Source organism: Macrotis lagotis, chromosome 3 (assembly GCF_037893015.1).
Source record: "Macrotis lagotis isolate mMagLag1 chromosome 3, bilby.v1.9.chrom.fasta, whole genome shotgun sequence".
Classification (NCBI taxonomy): Eukaryota; Metazoa; Chordata; class Mammalia; order Peramelemorphia; family Peramelidae; genus Macrotis; species Macrotis lagotis.
In genome coordinates this window covers 183,058,201-183,075,396 of record NC_133660.1, presented here as the reverse complement: position 1 = coordinate 183,075,396, position 17,196 = coordinate 183,058,201, and the positions used below count along the sequence as shown (strand labels likewise).

Sequence of the window (17,196 nt, the reverse complement as noted above, 5' to 3'; positions counted from 1 at the left end):
TTGAAATATTATTTTGCTCTAAGAACTGAGGAAAAATTATTTCAAAGAGAAAAAAAGATGTTACAAACAATAAATTGAACAGAACCTGACCAATTTCTATTATTATTACATTATTGAGGATTTTTGTGAATTTATGAAAATTGAACTGAACACATGATCACTATATACAATAACAATAATGTAACAAGAAAAGCAACTTTTAAATGCACTATGGATTCTGATCAGATCCTTTAAAAATATCATAAGAATATGAAAGCTTGGAAATCTGTTAAATAAAATTACATGGGACTAATGCTTACTAAAGACAAGAAAAAGGCCCATTATTTTTTCTGTTATGGGAGACCAGAGAAAGAAGAGCAAAACTGCCTGGGGTGACTAGAACAATGATAATATATCGCCAAATCTAGCAGAAGTACTCTACTTCTATTTGGTTCTGGGGTTTTGCTAAAGAAAATAATATTATGAATGACTATAAGAGAGAAAAATGGCTTGCAGGGAGTTAAAAGTCAATGTAAGATGAAAGATAATAAGAGAAGAAGTGGCTTCTTTGTCTAAGTTCAATTTAAGAGGCTCAAGCGAACTATCTCTTCCAATGTTGAATGAGGTGGTATGTATGATTGTTAAACCACAAAACAAGAAGAAATATAAGAAATAATTATGTTCTGATCTTGCAAAAAAAAAAAACAGGATATAATACGAAAAATAACCTCTGAGTCAGTTTCACATTGCACCTTGAATTTTTAAAAATACTTATTGAAATGAAGGTTTTAGAACTTTTACAAAGAGGAAGGACAGCTAGGTGACACAGTGGGTAGAGCACTGATCCTGGAATCAGGAGGACCTGAGTTCAAATTTGACCTCAGAAACTTAATAATTGCCTAGCTATGTGACCTTGGGCAAGTCCCTTACATCCATTGCCTCAAATAAAGAAAAATTTAAAAAAGAAAGGAGAAATGATCACTTTGTGCCATTCAGTATGAGTTCACTCAATATAGGTCATATCATAACTACTTATTTTCCATTTTTGATTAGTTTTGCTGAATGGTAGATTAGGGACATATGAATAGTCATATAGGCAAGCATTTAATAATAAATCGCATACTATCTTTTTTAATATAATAGGAATGTGGAATACATAGGAATAGAGTTCATTATTTTTAGAACTTATTAAAGGATTGAGCTCCAAATGCAGTCAATTAACATCATTTAATTTGGGTTTGGGAGAAGATGGCAGAGTAAGTAACAAATTGCCATAACTCTCCCTCATATATATCTCCAAACAATTATAAGATAGTGCCCCAAAGCAAATCTGGGAAAAGCAGAACCAGCAAAAATATGGGATGAACCAATGCTTTAATCCAAGAAACTTGGAAGATGTCAAGAAATATCTGTTTCACATATGTAAAAGAAGAATGCAATCAAGGTCAGGAAACATCCCTGAAGGTGAGCCACAAACCCCAGCATAACAAACCAGCAAAAAATCCAAAGTCATAGTGAGATGGCGAGGGCATATGCCAATATCAGTCCCAACCACATACATCAATCCAGATAGCTAGGGGAATGAGCAGATTCCAGTTCAGAAAAGCTCCACATACCTCAGTATTGCCCTGGGCAAACAGAGAGCAGCAAAAAGTGGCCCAGGAAACAAATCTCAAATTAAAAAAAAGAAGAAAAAAAAGACCAAAAAAGATGAGAAAAACAACAGTAACAAAGAAACTAACAATAGGAAGTTATCATGGTTACAGGGAAAATCAAGTCATGGACTCAAAAGAGAACATTGATGTTAAAATTACCTAAACACAAAACCTCAAAGAAAAATAAAAAGTAGTCTCTAGCCCAGGAAGAACTCATGGAAGAAATCAAAAATGAGCATAAGCAGAAGAAGTAGAAGAAAAATTGGGAAAAAGAAATGAAAATGGTACCATAGAATTATCAAAATAAGTCAACAGAGGAACGGCTAGGTGGCGGCAGTGGGTAGAGCACTGACCCTGGATTCAGGATTCCCTGAGTTCAAATGCAGCCTCAGACACTTAACAATTACCTAGTTGTGTGGCCTTGGGCAAGCCACTTAACCTCATTGCCTTGCAAAAAGTAAAAATAAATAAATAAAAAAACAAACAAACAAACAAATGAATGAATGAATAATTAAATAAATAAATAAGTCAACAGCTTGGAAAAAAAGAATATAACTGCTTAAAAAAGTAGAATTAACTAAATAGAAAAGGAGATACAAAAATTCACTGGAAAATGCAACTCCTTGAAAGGTAAAATTAGCAAGTAGAAAGGGAAATACAAAAGCTAACTGAGGAAAGCAATTCCTTAAAAGTTAGAATTGAACAAGTGGAAGTGAATGACCCTATGAGGCATCAAGAATCAATCAAATAAATTTAAAAGAATGAAAAAAGTAGTAGAATATGTAAAATATCTTATTTGGAAAACAATCTGGAAACTATATGCAGGAGATATGTCAGAATCATTATATAAATTGAAAGTCATAATCAAAAGGAAGAACTAGATAGCATCTTTCAAGAAGTTATCAAGGAAAACTGCCCTGAAAGCGTGGAGCCATATCATACTGGAAGCACTAGAAAAAAGCCACTAATTACTGCAAGAAATAAAATAAAACCTCAAAGGATAGTTAACTATCCTAACAAAAGATAGTTAATCAGATTAAGGAAAAAATGAAGCAAGTATCCAGAAAGAAAAATATCAAGTGTTGCAGAGGCATAATCAGGATTACATAGAGCATGGCAATTGAAACATTCAAGGTTCAGAGTTTATGGAACCAAATATTACGTCTGGTAATGAAACTACAAATACAACCAAGAATCATCTACTCATAAAAATTAAACATAATGTTTTAAGGAGAAAATGATCATTCAGTGATATAAAAGGATTTCAAACTTTCTTAGCAAGATCAGAATTAACCAAAAATTTCCATCTCCAATATCAAAACTCAAAGGAAATATAAGAAAGGAAAAAGGAATAAAAGAAATTATATGGGATTCAATGAAACTGAACTGATTACATTTCTATATGGGAAGATAATACTTGCAATTCTTAAAAAATAATTAGCATTAATAGCACAGTAAGAAGGAATACATGTGAACAGAAGGCAGAGTTGTAAGATGATTAGAAGCGAATGACATAAAAATAATTAATACATGAGAAAAAGGAGTTACAATGGGTACATAAGAAAGGGAAAGGTAGAATGGAGTAAATTATTGTATACGAAGAGGAACAAAAATTTATTACGCTGGGAGAAAACATTGTAGGGTGAGTGATGGGTATCATTAAACCTTACTCTCATTTATATTGGTTCAAAGAGGGAATGATAAACACAGTCATTGAATGTAAAAATCCATCTTACCTAAGAGGAAAGGAGAGAAGACTAAGTAGAAAGTGAAGAAAAAATGACAGAAAAGATGGTAGACTGGAAGATTGAATAGACAGAATCAAGGGCAAAAAGAGAAAGAGGAAAACTTGGAGGAAAATACAATTGAGGGAAATACACAGTAAGTAATCTTAACTCAGAATGTGAATGTGAGAAACTCTCCCATAAAACAGAAGTGGATATTAAGGTGAAACAAAAACCAGAATCTCACTGTATGTTATTTACAGGAGGCATACTTGAAGCAAAGGGTCACAAATAGAATAAATGTAAGGGACTGGAACAAAATCTATTATGCTTCAATTGAAGTTTAAAAAGTAGGTATAGAAATTCTGATCCTAGACAAAGCACAAGAAAAAATAGATCTAATTAAAAAAATAAAACTTATAGACGGTGAAGTAATATCAATTCTAAACATACATACTCCAAATTGGATGTCATTCAAATTCTTTAAAGAAATGCTAAATTAGTTTTAGGATTATGACCAAACAAGAAGTAGAGGTTATTTTAAAACTTTCAATAGGTAATTTTATTATGTTAGGTAACGTAAAAAAACAGATAAAAACCAATGCAACCAAGATGAGAAGGAAAGTTAAAAGATGGGTCAAAAAATCTTAATAGCAAATATCCCTGATAATAGTCTCATTTCTCAAATATATATAGAAAACAGTCAAATTTATAATACATGCCATCTATCTATTGATGAATATTCAAAGGATATAAAGAGAGTTTTCAGATAAAGACATCAAAACTATCTATAAGTATATGATTAAGTGCTCTAAATCACTTATGATTGAGGAAATGCAAATTAAAACAACTGAGGTACTGCCTCATCCCTATTACATTGACAAATATGAGCAAAAAAATGTAAATGTCAGAGAGAATGTGGGAAAATTAAGACACTAATACACTTTTGGAGGATTTCTGAACTGAGTGATATTCTGGTGAGCAATTTGAAGATAAGCCTAAAAGCAACCAAACTTAGATCTAGCAATGCCACTATTAGGTTTATCTCCCAAACAGATAATTAAAAAATGGAAAAGGAGCCACATGAACAAAAATATTTATAGCAGGACTTTTCATCTTGTAAATTGGAAATTGAGGGGATGAACATCAATTGGGGAATGACTGAAAAAAATGCAATATATGAATGAAATGGAATGCTATGATTTCAGAACAACCTAGAAAGATGTACACAAATGAAATAAAGTGAAATTAAGAGAAGTAGGTAAACATTGTACTCAGTAGCAAGAATAGTAAATGATAGTTAATTCTGAAGGACTCAGCTCTTCTCAGAAGCATAATGATCCAAGATATTTACAAAAGACTAAGAAAGAAAAATTCTATACACCTCCAGAAAGGAATTGATGGACTCTAAATGCAGATTGAAGCATACTTTTTTTCACATACTTACTTTAATTTTTTATGTCTTTTCTTCTGATCTATTTCTTCTTTCATAATTATGACTAATATGGAAGTATGTCTTGCATAATAACACATGTATAACCTATATCAAATTGCCAACTTTCTTGGAAGAGAGAAGGAAATTAGGGATCAAGTGATCATAATCCCTTTTCTGATATGCATTCTTATTCTTATTATTTATTTTCCAATTTTATGTAAAGATACTTTTAATATTAATTTCTGTAAAATTTTCTCACTCCCATCCTTCCTTCCCCATTTTAGGGTAGCAAACACTATTAAATAATTTATATACCTACACATATATTTCCATATTACTCACACTGTGAAAGAAGAATAAAAACAGGGAAAAACCATAAAAAGAAAAAAAATAAGTGTAAAAAGGAGAAAATAAATGCTGTGATCTGGATTTAGATTCCATTGTTTTTTCTCTGGATGTGGATGGCATTTTCCTTGCAAGTTTTTTTTGTTTCGAATTGCATTTGATCACCGTATGACTGAGAAGAGCTACATCTATCAATCTTGATCATTGCACAATATTGCTGTTAAGGTGTACAGTGATCTTGTTTTGCTCACTTCACTCTAGAACTGAAAACAAATTCTTAATTCCACTAGATGTTTAGCATCTCTCTACTGACAAGAGGCAATCACATTTTATCATGAGTCATTTGTACTGAAAATTAAGCACTGTATTGATCTTAGTTCAGATGGCTTTTAATATCATTTTCCTTTAAACTATACTGATCATGAGATTTTTTTAGAATTAATGTAATTCATTGTGAATTGGGTTTACACAAAACTTTTCACTGAATTCATGATATTTATTTTTCTACACAATTTGTATAACACTTTCCTAATTGTTAGGGATCTATGTTGTTACTTTTTATTTGATTATTTATGAATGTATGATTCTTTTTAATCTGGACGTGACTCCCTCAGTTACAGCATGATAGTATCAAAGTGTATTAATTGTATAGTCACTTTGCTAGCACAATTACAAAATGAAAATAGTAATGTCTTTCACATCCTTTCTTAACACTGAAGATTCTCTGAGACACTCTGTGTCACATTTTCCCTACCACACATATGATATGGATAAACATTAAATAATGATTCATAAAAAGTAAAATAGTCATGGAAAAACTCAAGACTAGCAAATTCAGATCTAAAATTATATCCTGAATCAAACTGTGAGATTTAAGTGAGACCTTAGGTAAGAGAAATGAAGAATGTTCTTTGTGCTGTGACTATTTATTCACATAATGATCAAGTTCAATACACACACACACACACACACACACACATATATATATATATATATATATCATATATATATGTGTATATATATATATATATATATATATATATATATATATATATATATATACTTCCAATTACATGCAAAGATGGTTTTCAACATTCATCCTAATGAAAGCTTTTGAGGGTTATATTTTCCCTCCTCCCTCCATTCTCTCCTCCCTCCCATGGCAGTGTTGTATCTGATATAGGTTGTACATGTACAATTGACTTTAACTTATTTCCATATTAATCATACCCTGAAAGAAGAAATAAAAATAAGGGGGAAAACATGAGAAGGAAAGAAAAAACATACAGAAGTTTTTAAAAGTGAACTTAGGATATTTTCTCTGCATTCAGACTTCAAAGATTTTTTCTCTTTTTCTGGCTTGTATTTTCCATAACAGATCTCTCAAGATTGTCCTTGATCACTGAAGTGCTGAGAGGAGTTGCATCCACTATAGCTGATTTGATTATCTCATAATGTTGCTGGTAATATGTGCAATGTTCTCCTGGTTGTGCACACTTCACCCAGCATCACTTCATGAAAGTCTTTCCAGGCTTTTCTAAAGTTCGACTGATTATGATTTCTTTCATTTTTAAAAATATTTTTATTGGTTTTCCAATAATTTTCTCAGGGTTTTGAGTTTTCAAATTTTTCATATATATATATACATGAAATCTGATACAGGCTTTATATTAATAACCATGCTAAACATAGATTGATATTGAACACATTGTGAGAGAAGAATCAGATCCAAATGGAAGAAAGAAAATATTAGAGAGAAAAATATGACATAATACATAAGGCAACTTTTTAAAAATTGAACAATATAAATTTTGGTCTTCATTCAAACTCCACAGTTCCTTTTCTGTACATATATGATATCTTCCCACAAATCTTTTAAAATTGTCTTTGATTATTGTACTACTTAAATGAACGAGTCCACCATGGCTGATCATGACCCCACATTGTTGTTAATTTATATAATGTTCTTCTGGTCCTTTTCATCTCATCCAGCATTAATTCATGCAAGTCTTTACAGGCTTTACTGAAATCTCATCCCACATGATTTCTTATAGAAGAACAGAGTTCCATCACATAAATATATCACAATTTGTTTAGCCATTCCCCAATTGATGGGTAACCCCTCAATTTCCAATTATTTCCCCACTACAAAAAAGAGTTGCTAAGAATATTTTTGTACATGTAGGATCCAAATATGATTTCCTTAAGAGCAATAATATTCTAGTACATTCATTTACAATAAATTGCTCAGTCATTGTCCACTTGATGGGCTCCCAAAAATGTCCAATTCTTTGCCACTACAAAACTACTATAAATATTTTTATAAATTTGAGTCTTTCCCCCTTTTTTATGATCATTTTAGAATATAGATCTGGTACTGTCATTGTTAGATCAAAGGATATCTACAATTTTATTGCCCTTTGGGTACAGCTCCAAATTTATCTCCAGAATGGTTAGATCAATTCACAACTTCACCAGTATTGCAGAAGTACTCCAGTTTTCCCACATCCTCTCCAAGAGGAATCATTTTCCTCATTTTTTCATTTCAGTTAATCTTAGAGATGTGAAGTAATATCTCATAATTATTTTAATTGGCATATCTCCAATCAATAATGCTTTAGAATATTTTTCATACAGTTATACGTATCTTTAATTCATGCATTCATTCAAAACTTGCTTGCTTTTTTACATTATTTTCTTCAGACAATTTTCCATAATTCTCCTGCATGACTCATTTCTTTTCTCAAAATATTTCTTCTCTCTTCTTTTTTAATTCTTTTTTGAGTTCTTCCAAGAGGTAGTTTTGGACATGAGATCAGTTCCCTGAGACTTCACCTGTAGGCATCTTATCACTGATTTCCTCTTCGGAAATTGAATTTTTATCTTCTCTATCTTCCCCAAAATAGTAGCTATCTGTGGTGGGTGCTCTTTTGGTAACTTTTAAAATAGAGCTCTGCTCCTTGGGCACAGTGGGTGTATTCCCAAGTTTTTTAGGCCAGGGACCTGGTATCTGGTCCCTGACTTTCTGCTCTGGCAACTCTTTCTCTTGGTTTGCTCCCAATATTAGCATAGCCCAACCCATTCCTGTCCATTACATCAGCATTCTGGGTTAAGAATTTTACCCTCTGAGATGGGGTTGGGACCTTCACTGCTGGCCTGCTAAACCAGGGCCTGAACTACACTGTGGGCAAGAGTTTCTTGCTGGTTCCCAGTTTTCCACTGTATTGTTTTTTCCCCTGTGAGACAGACCTTTCCTGCAGTTCCTCCAAGACATCTTGATTTTAAAAGTTGTTTCATTCTCTTTTTTTATGTGGATCCTGTTGCTTTAGGGTCTATTTAGAGGTTTCATTTAAAGTTATTTCAGGAAAAGCTCCAGGAGCTTCCTAGCTTCTCACCACCATTTTCAGTAATATTATATATTAATAAAATGATAGCCACCTATTCTTATCAATGAAAGAGAGGAAAATGGAGAGTGACTTTCTTTTCTTAAGGAAAGCTTATTAATTTGTGTTTCTTTCTTGAATTTTTTACTAAAAAGGCTTATAGAAATCTTGAAAAATATAACAACTGTTATATGCTTTCCTAAAGCTAATTGAGCCTACAAACTTTATAAGCCTGCCAGTTGGCAGCTCACTGTGTGAATCTCAATGAACATAAGGCATAACAGAAAACCATCCTGATTTGAGTGTTTTGAAGTCATGGTTTGAATATTCTGAGTTCACAGTTTTAAACATTTCAAGTGAAACTAGCCAGCAAATCTATGGTCAGTTGCCTGTGCTCTATGGAGATACCCAGGAATTTTTCCTATATTCTTTTACATTTGCCACTGCTTACACAGTTTTATGCCAAGGAAAAGCCTTTATAAAGAATGATCCCTTAGAAAGAATGAGGATGGAAACAGCTTCAAAATTAATTGAGAATCTCTATAGCAATGTGAAAATAAAAATCAAAAGACTTTAAAAAGAAAATACATTATTCAGAATAATATTATGAACATTCTATAGGCAATCGATAAGCATGTATTATCTATTTTGTGTAAGATACTGCTCTAAATTCTGAGGTTATGAAGAAAATCAAAAGACAGTCCCTGATTATGAGGAATTCTTAATCAAATCTGAGTGTAACAACAAGAAAACCATTATGTAGAAAAAAACTTTTTTTATAAAAAATAATCTAAAAATAATTAAAAGAAGGGGGATACTAGGATTATGAAGAATTTTTGACTGATACGTAAAGTAAACCAGAAAAATCAAGTTACAAAGAGGAATAAGCAAGAGCATCACTGGTATGGAGAAACAGAAGGTGAAAATGCCCAGAAAAGTGGAATTGTTGAAGTGGGTGAAAGTATAAAGAGACTGGAAAGATGGAAAGAGAAGCTATATTATGAAGGATTTTGAAAGCCTGAAAATTTTATATCTGATTCTGAAGGTCATAGGAATCCATTGTAATTTATCGACAAGGTCAAATTTGTGCTATAGAAAAAACAATTTGAGTGTTCAGTGGAAGATGTCCTGGAATAGTGAGAGACTTGTAGTAGGCAAATCAACTAACAAACTATTGCATTCTTCTACACACAAGGGAATGAAGGTTTATCCCAGGATATGGCAAAATAGAGAATGGGACATATGTGACAGATACTTAAAAATCTAAAATCAATCCTTCGCAATTTGCTGTACAAGTAAAATGTGTAAGACATTGAGGATAATTCCTAAGTTTTGATCCTGGCAGAAGGATTATGGTACTCTCAATACCAATAAGAAGTTTTGGAAAAGGAGAGTATTTAGCTGACAATAATTAGTTCGGTATTGGACATGTTGTAGGTAAGATGTCTATAGGTCATTCAATAAGAGATACTCTCTAACTTATTTTATAAATCTTTAATTTCCCATTTTGTGTCAAACAGACTAAGTCATATCACAAATGCTGTACTTTGTGAATTGTGAATGCCAACCCCTAGTACCTTATAAATTTTATTGTTGCAGTTGTTCAGCTGTTTTAATCATGTCTTACTCTTCATGACTCCATTTGGAATTTTCTTGGCAAAGAAATTTTAGTGGTTTGTCATTTCCTACTTAAGGTCATGAAACAGATGAAGAAATTGAGGCAATCAGGGTCAAGTGACTTGCCCAGTGTCAAATAGCAAATATGTAAAACTGGATTAGAATTTAGAGAGATGAATATTCCTGGCTACAAGCCCAGCACTTTATCCACTGCACCTCCTGCTTGGCTATCATTATATACATTTTGCATATGAAGAAACTGAGATTAGTGAGTGGCAGATGGTGGGATCAAACCCAAGACATACTACTCAGTAACCAAGTTTTGTTTTTTTTTTTGCTTCAAAACTCATGTTATTTCTACTGAATCAGATGTCTTTATAAATATAATCAAATGATTCCCATGATTCAATGAAAATTCCTTTATCTCTTCCCAACATCATGGGATTGTGTTCTTCAGATGTAGTTTAACAAATCTATATTTCTTTTTGGCTGAGATGTAGGTAATGAAACAAAATAACGGAAGAATTTTAAACTGTGTGGAGAGAGCATTTGACAGATTGTTTTATGTTTTCTTTTAAATTTGCTATTAATATGACTCACCTTAAAGAATTTTAAAGTCGGTTAGCTCACTTTTAGTTGTAACTTTCACTTAAGAATACTTTAACTGCTTCTGTTAAATTCTAGCATCTTACTCTCCTTGCTAACCACCAAATTACTATGAATTAAAGAGATGAGGAACCTTGATTTCTTTTAATTCTTCTTCCTAGGGCAAAATGAAATATATTTGCTTCACTGAACATTGAACCTATTTAATTGTTGCTCATTAGAACTTCAAAGTTTTTTCCCTGGATATTGGAATGAAAAATTTAAATATATTCATCTGAACTTAGAATATTATTTCAATATTAATTGTCTAGACATTATAACTGGAAAAAAATTATGACTCCTAGACTACTTTGAACAATTTACTTGGTAACCTTTAAAATGGTCTTGTCAAAAGGAATGCATTATATTTTTCATTAAGGTATATGTATCATGTATCATGATATGTACCAAACATTTTTGAGTGTTTTATATGCTCTATTCCTCCATTAATGTCCTATTTCAGTGCATCATCATAGTATAGAGAGGACTTGTATTTCTTCAAGGTTCCTCCAGAATAATGAAAGTCTAGCAAGTGTCTAGAGACCTATAAATATTTCAGGTGTTAGCCAGTATGCTTTTTCCTTTTGCTCAGAGATCAGACTATTTAAAATCAGAAATTATTAATATCAGTTAGACTCAGGAAGATGAAATTCTTGGTCAAAGCCAGTTTTGAAGTCCACATGACAGAATCTCAAATGTGGAAGATATATCAATTGGCACCTAGTCTATCGCAAAATGGAACAAGACAACATTTATGCATACTCCAAAGTAGAAGAGAGAATTGTATAAGCTGAATACTTTGCACATGCTATTCAGTATTAGTTTCATTGGTCAATTCCCTATTCCTTTTGTCATATGCTTTTGATTTCATGAAGACTTGGGGTGAAAGTAGATCATTCTCCTTGTTATGCATTTGTTTCTAGATATTTTATTCTTGGAGAAATATGCCTTGATCTTCAACTAGAGTATAGACCTGTATAATTGGTATCATTGCTAAAACAAAAATTATAATTTTACACCAATATCTTAAATAATGCTATTTCTTCCTCTTTAAAATATTTAATACTCTAGCTATAAAAGATGATGAATGTCAATTTTTCTCCAACCATTTGTATTTATTTCTATTTCAGCTCAACAAAATGAAAAAAAGTTGCAATTAAGGAGAGGACAATCCAATCATCTGTTTTCATTAGCACTCTTTTTTAGGAAAGTTATATAATTGAATTTTTTGCAAAAGAGCCCCCAAACCTTTCTGTTGTGTGGGTAAGCATCTTTCTGGAAAATATAGCTTCCCCTGAGAATCTGGCAAATATAGCATCTGTTGTGGAAACTCAGAAGACAGAAACTGTATGTTCTAATTAGATGGGAAAATTACTTAAAAGGTATCTACAGATCACCATCACTGATGAAAATAGCTGAAGAAGTTAGCTCTCACTTTTTGAAAACAGCACTCTATTCACCATAGGTATGCTCAGCATAGGTAAATTGTCTTCTTTCTTTCCTCCACAAGTATAAATTAACAGTGGGCAAAATATAAGACATTTGAATTTCCTTTTCCCATAAGAAGAAAGTACAAATGCTAATCTGAATCTCCTGAGTTTGCAAAATTTGGCTGGAAATACTGTTATAACAGATTTTCTCTAGAGAATTTGCTCTGATTCCTGCTTCCAAAAAGGCTGCAAATACCACAGCAACAGCTTTTCATTGCAGTATTTTGGAACTTTCCCCTCCCTGCAGGAAGCAGGATGTGCCGAGGTCTGCAGATCTGAAAACTGCTGGTTTAAAATAAAGTTTGTCAAACTTTGGTTTAACCTCCTACAAGGAATGCTTCAGTATCAGTGTAGATTTCAGGTCAAAAGGCAGAGTACTTCCAAGCTGAATTGGAGCTATTCAAGCAGGGTCCCATTGAATTACTATTTTAAAGAAAAAGCTTAAACACTGTCAACTTTTGACAAAGGTTAAATACCTATTTACCAAAGTTAATGATTTAATAGCATTTAAATACCATTCTTTATAGAAAGGTTAATCTCATATTTCTGATTTCATGTTTCCTTTCTTAAAAGGAAACTCATTAGGTTACTAACAATTATCTGATTGTTGATTTGTTTTGATCTTATTTATAGTTCCTCATGCAGAGCATTGTCTATTTTGATTTCAAGAGTTTCATTTTTAAAAAGCATTTCAGGATGAAAGTAAAAAATGTGCAGCCTTAATTTATTATTTTAGCAAAAGAAATGAGAAATAAAACAATTTCAGCAAAGAATTGACAAGAAATTGCAGTCCATGACTATCACTTCATAAGGAAATTAGTAAAGTCAATCATTAAATGGACAGTATTTGTTACAATTAGCATTTTATGTTTTGTGCTATTTCCTTTCCTTTATATACCCACTAACTTCTGAAAAATGTGATTTCATTTATGATGCTTTTAGCCTGATTATATGGAAAAGATAAAAATTTTCAAGTATTTTTTTAGATGGAGTCTCCTAAGCTCTATTTCTATATTGGTTGATTAGATTATATAAATCAGTTTTTATGATTCAACATATTAATTGATTTATGTAACTATATCAAGCATTAAATCAGTTGGTATCTGCCAAAAATATGATTAGGAAAAGAAATTGACCAATTAGATAGTGAGGGAGAAGGTTATATTGCCTGATTGCTTGCTGATAGCCAAGCAAGAAGTAAGGAGAAAGGAAGGAAGGAAGGAAGGAAGGAAGGAAGGAAGGAAGGAAGGAAGGAAGGAAGGAAGGAAGGAAGGAAGGAAGGAAGGAAGGAAGGAGGGAGGGAGGGAGGGAGGGAGGGAGGGAGGGAGGGAGGGAGGGAAGAGGAATGACAGAAAGAAGGATGGTGGGAAGGAAGGAAGGAAGAAAGAAAAGCCTAAGGGAGAGAGGGAAGCAAAGAAGAAGAAAACCTGTTCTTATAACATGGTTCATGTGCTCCTTTTGGCGAATTAATGGAAATACATGTGATTCAGAGAACCATGTTCACAAGGAATATTGAAATCAATTGGAAACTGATTTTGTAATTGTTTTGTTTGCACTATTAGAAAACATCTTCATTCTTCCTTTGCTACTCCTATGCCAGTTCCCTTGGGCAGGGCAAACTATAGCTTGTGCAGGCACTGAGGCAGCATCTAAGACAATCCATACCTGAATCCAAGACCCCCTCCCCAAAAGGCAAACTCTCCAATGCAGGACTTGAGTAACTCCCAAGTCACCACCTTTTCCCATGGACCCTGAGGGGGGGAGGATTTAAGGAGATTTTGGGAGGGGCTTGGGTTCTCTCTTTTGGACTTCTGCTTACCCTGGCAGCTGGCTTGCCAAGTTTAATTAACAATCCATTTGACTTTGCTTTAATCTCTTCTTAATTTATTTATCACTTTTTTGTGTGTTCTAACTTCTTGTAATAAATATCTACGTTCTTTTTCCACCTGCATTTCAGGGTCAAGTAGTGATTCATCACAGAGTAATATGGAATTCACAACTAACACGTGGACAAGAATTCAAAGAAAGATCATGCTTTTATGAGTTATTTTAAGCATCAGTGGAGGAAATAGTCACTTTGATCAAAGCACATTGGGGTGGCTAGGTGGTGCAGTGGATAGAGCACCAGCCCTGGAGTCAGGAGTACCTGAGTTCAAATCCAACTTCAGACACTTAATAATTACCTAGCTGTGTGGCCTTGGACAAGCCACATAACCCCATTGCCTTGCAAAAACCTAAAACACACACACACACACACACACACACACACACACACACACACACACATACACATACACATTGGAATAATAGAATAGAAGTCAATCACTAACAGGCAATTTTCTTTTCTTTCTTCATGATCTACTGATATCCATTTATAAAGCCTCAGTGGAATCATCTACGTAAATGAAATACAAATCACTCATATAATATATATTCATCAACTTCACTAGCTTTTATCTCCAAGTCTATGTTTCTAACTATTTACTAAAAACCCTGTGAAAACTTAAGGTGCAGGGGCGGCTAGGTGGCATAGTGGATAAAGCACTGGCCTTGGAGTCAGGAGTAACTGGGTTCAAATCTGGTCTCAGACACTAAATAATTACCTAGCTGTGTGGCCTTGGGCAAGCCACTTAACCCCATTTGCCTTGCCAAAAAAAAAAAAAAAACTTAAGGTGCGCATTCAGTATTGGAGTTAATCCATCATATCCAATATTGTCCCTGCCTTTCCCCAAAATATTTGTCTCATAAACTTAGCATTAGACTCTTCTCTTTCCCTTTATCCTCTACTATATGTCTCTTAATTCCTTCTCTATCCTAGTCATAATGAAATACCCTTACTGAGAGTCTTATTACCACTCAACAGAGAAGTAGTGTAACATAATTAGAATTGATTTTGGAGTTGGCAAGATCTGGATGCAAATCCCTCATGGGATATTTATTAAACATGTAATACTATTAATTATTAATTCTTATTAAATTAAATATACCTTCATTTATTTAATTTGGAAATGAATCAAATCACACTTTATGGAATCAATAGTTTCTTCCAACTCTTGATCTGTAATCCCATGAACTATTAAAATTTACTTCTTACTGTTTTTTCTGTCTACATCAAATTCTCTTTTCCATTCATCTTTCTCAACATTGCTTGAGTGATTTTACTCATATATGGTTTGGATTCCATCACTCTTCTTTTTAAAGTGACTAAGGTTTTTCTTTTTTTTATTAAATTTTATCTATTTGCTTTTTCCAAATACATACAATGGTAGTTTTCAGCAATCTTTTTTTTTTGCAAAGTTTTGGATTTTATATTTTCTCCCTCCCTGACAGAAAGAAATATAATATAAGCTATAAATGCATAATCATGCTAAACATAGATCCCTATTAATCATATTTTAAAAGAACTAAATTCAAATTTTAAAAATTAGAGAGAGAAAAGACAAATACAAAAAAATGTTTAAAGATTGAAGATAGTAAACTTTGATCTACATTTGAATTTCATAATTCCTTCTTGAATATGTATGGTATTTTCTTTGACAAGTCTTTTAGAATTGTCTTTGATTATTATACTGCTGAAATATTCAAGTCCATCATAGTTGATTATCACTCAATGCTGCTATTATTGTGTATGATATTATTTTGGTTGTGCTCACTTCACTCTGCATCAATTCATGCACATCTCCTGATACTTTAGAGAACAATAGTGTTCTATCACATTCATGTACCATATTCATATTCCACAATTTGTTCAGCCATGCCCCAATTAATGGACTTACCCTCAGTTTGCAATTTTTTGCTGCTACTAAAATAATTGCTACAAATATTTTGGAACAAGTGAGTTGTTACCTTTTTTGTAATCTTTTTTGGGATACAGATTTAGTAGTGGTATTATTGGATTAAAGTGATATTATTGCCCTTTGGACATAATTCAAAAATTGCTCTCCAAAAAATTGGATCAGTTCACAACTCCACTGACAATGTATTCATGTCCCAATTTTCCCATATCCTCTCTAATGTTAATCATTTTCCTTTTTGTGACTAATGTTTTTCAAATAAATATAAACTCCATCTACAAACTGACTCTAACCTAGTTATAAAGATTAGTCTCATCTTATCATGTAAAATTCAATCCATTAAGAATTTTATCTCTGTTGTCAGTTGTCCTACTCATATCACTAGTATTATTACATATTCCTTATTAAAAGCCATAAGGCCTTTCTCAGGTCCTTCTTCAACGGTTTATAAATTTGATAGACATACTGCTATATTTTGATATAGTCAGTTGTTTTTACAGGTGGAATTTTACTTTTCAAAGCTGAACCAAGATCTAGAAACAAGTTTTGCTTTGAGGAAGAAACACATGTATGATTGTATCCTCCAAACTGAAATCTCTCTCTCTCTCTCTCTCTCTCTCTCTCTCTCTCTCTCTCTCTCTCTCTCTCTCTCTCTCTCTTCTCTCTCTCTCTCTCTCCCTATCTATCTATCTATCTATCTATCTATCTATCTATCTAATTCACAGGGTTTACTAGCAGGATAGTTCATACATTTCTAAGAAAGTAGCATTTAATTCCATCAAGACAGAAGTGCAAGTGGCACTGATACAGGATACTTGGCTGAGTAGGAAAGCAGATGAAATTCAGTTTTTATGCATCTAGTAACAATCCTAAATGCTTACATGATGCCCTGAAGCCTGTCTATCTATGCTGATGGAACCACATTGATTAATGATAGGGATATGATCCTAGAGAGATGAAATGCAAAAGCCATCAACTGTTAACCTCCAGCTGAAGTCAGTTTGACCCAAGCTGTAGTTCCAACTTAAGAAGAGACTTTAAATACCTTTAATCTCATTTTATTTTCTGTTTGCAGATGACTGGGCACTCAATGCAGTTCATACTGAGATTGAACAAAATATGGATCCAT

At 32.9% G+C, this 17,196-nt stretch overlaps 1 long non-coding RNA gene across 1 annotated transcript in view; it reads right to left on the bottom strand.

The window, feature by feature from the left end:
• The window catches only part of LOC141516350 (uncharacterized), a 147,166-nt gene that overhangs the window by 129,656 nt on the left and 314 nt on the right, over window positions 1-17,196 (bottom strand). The gene's annotated exons all lie outside the window — the stretch shown is intronic.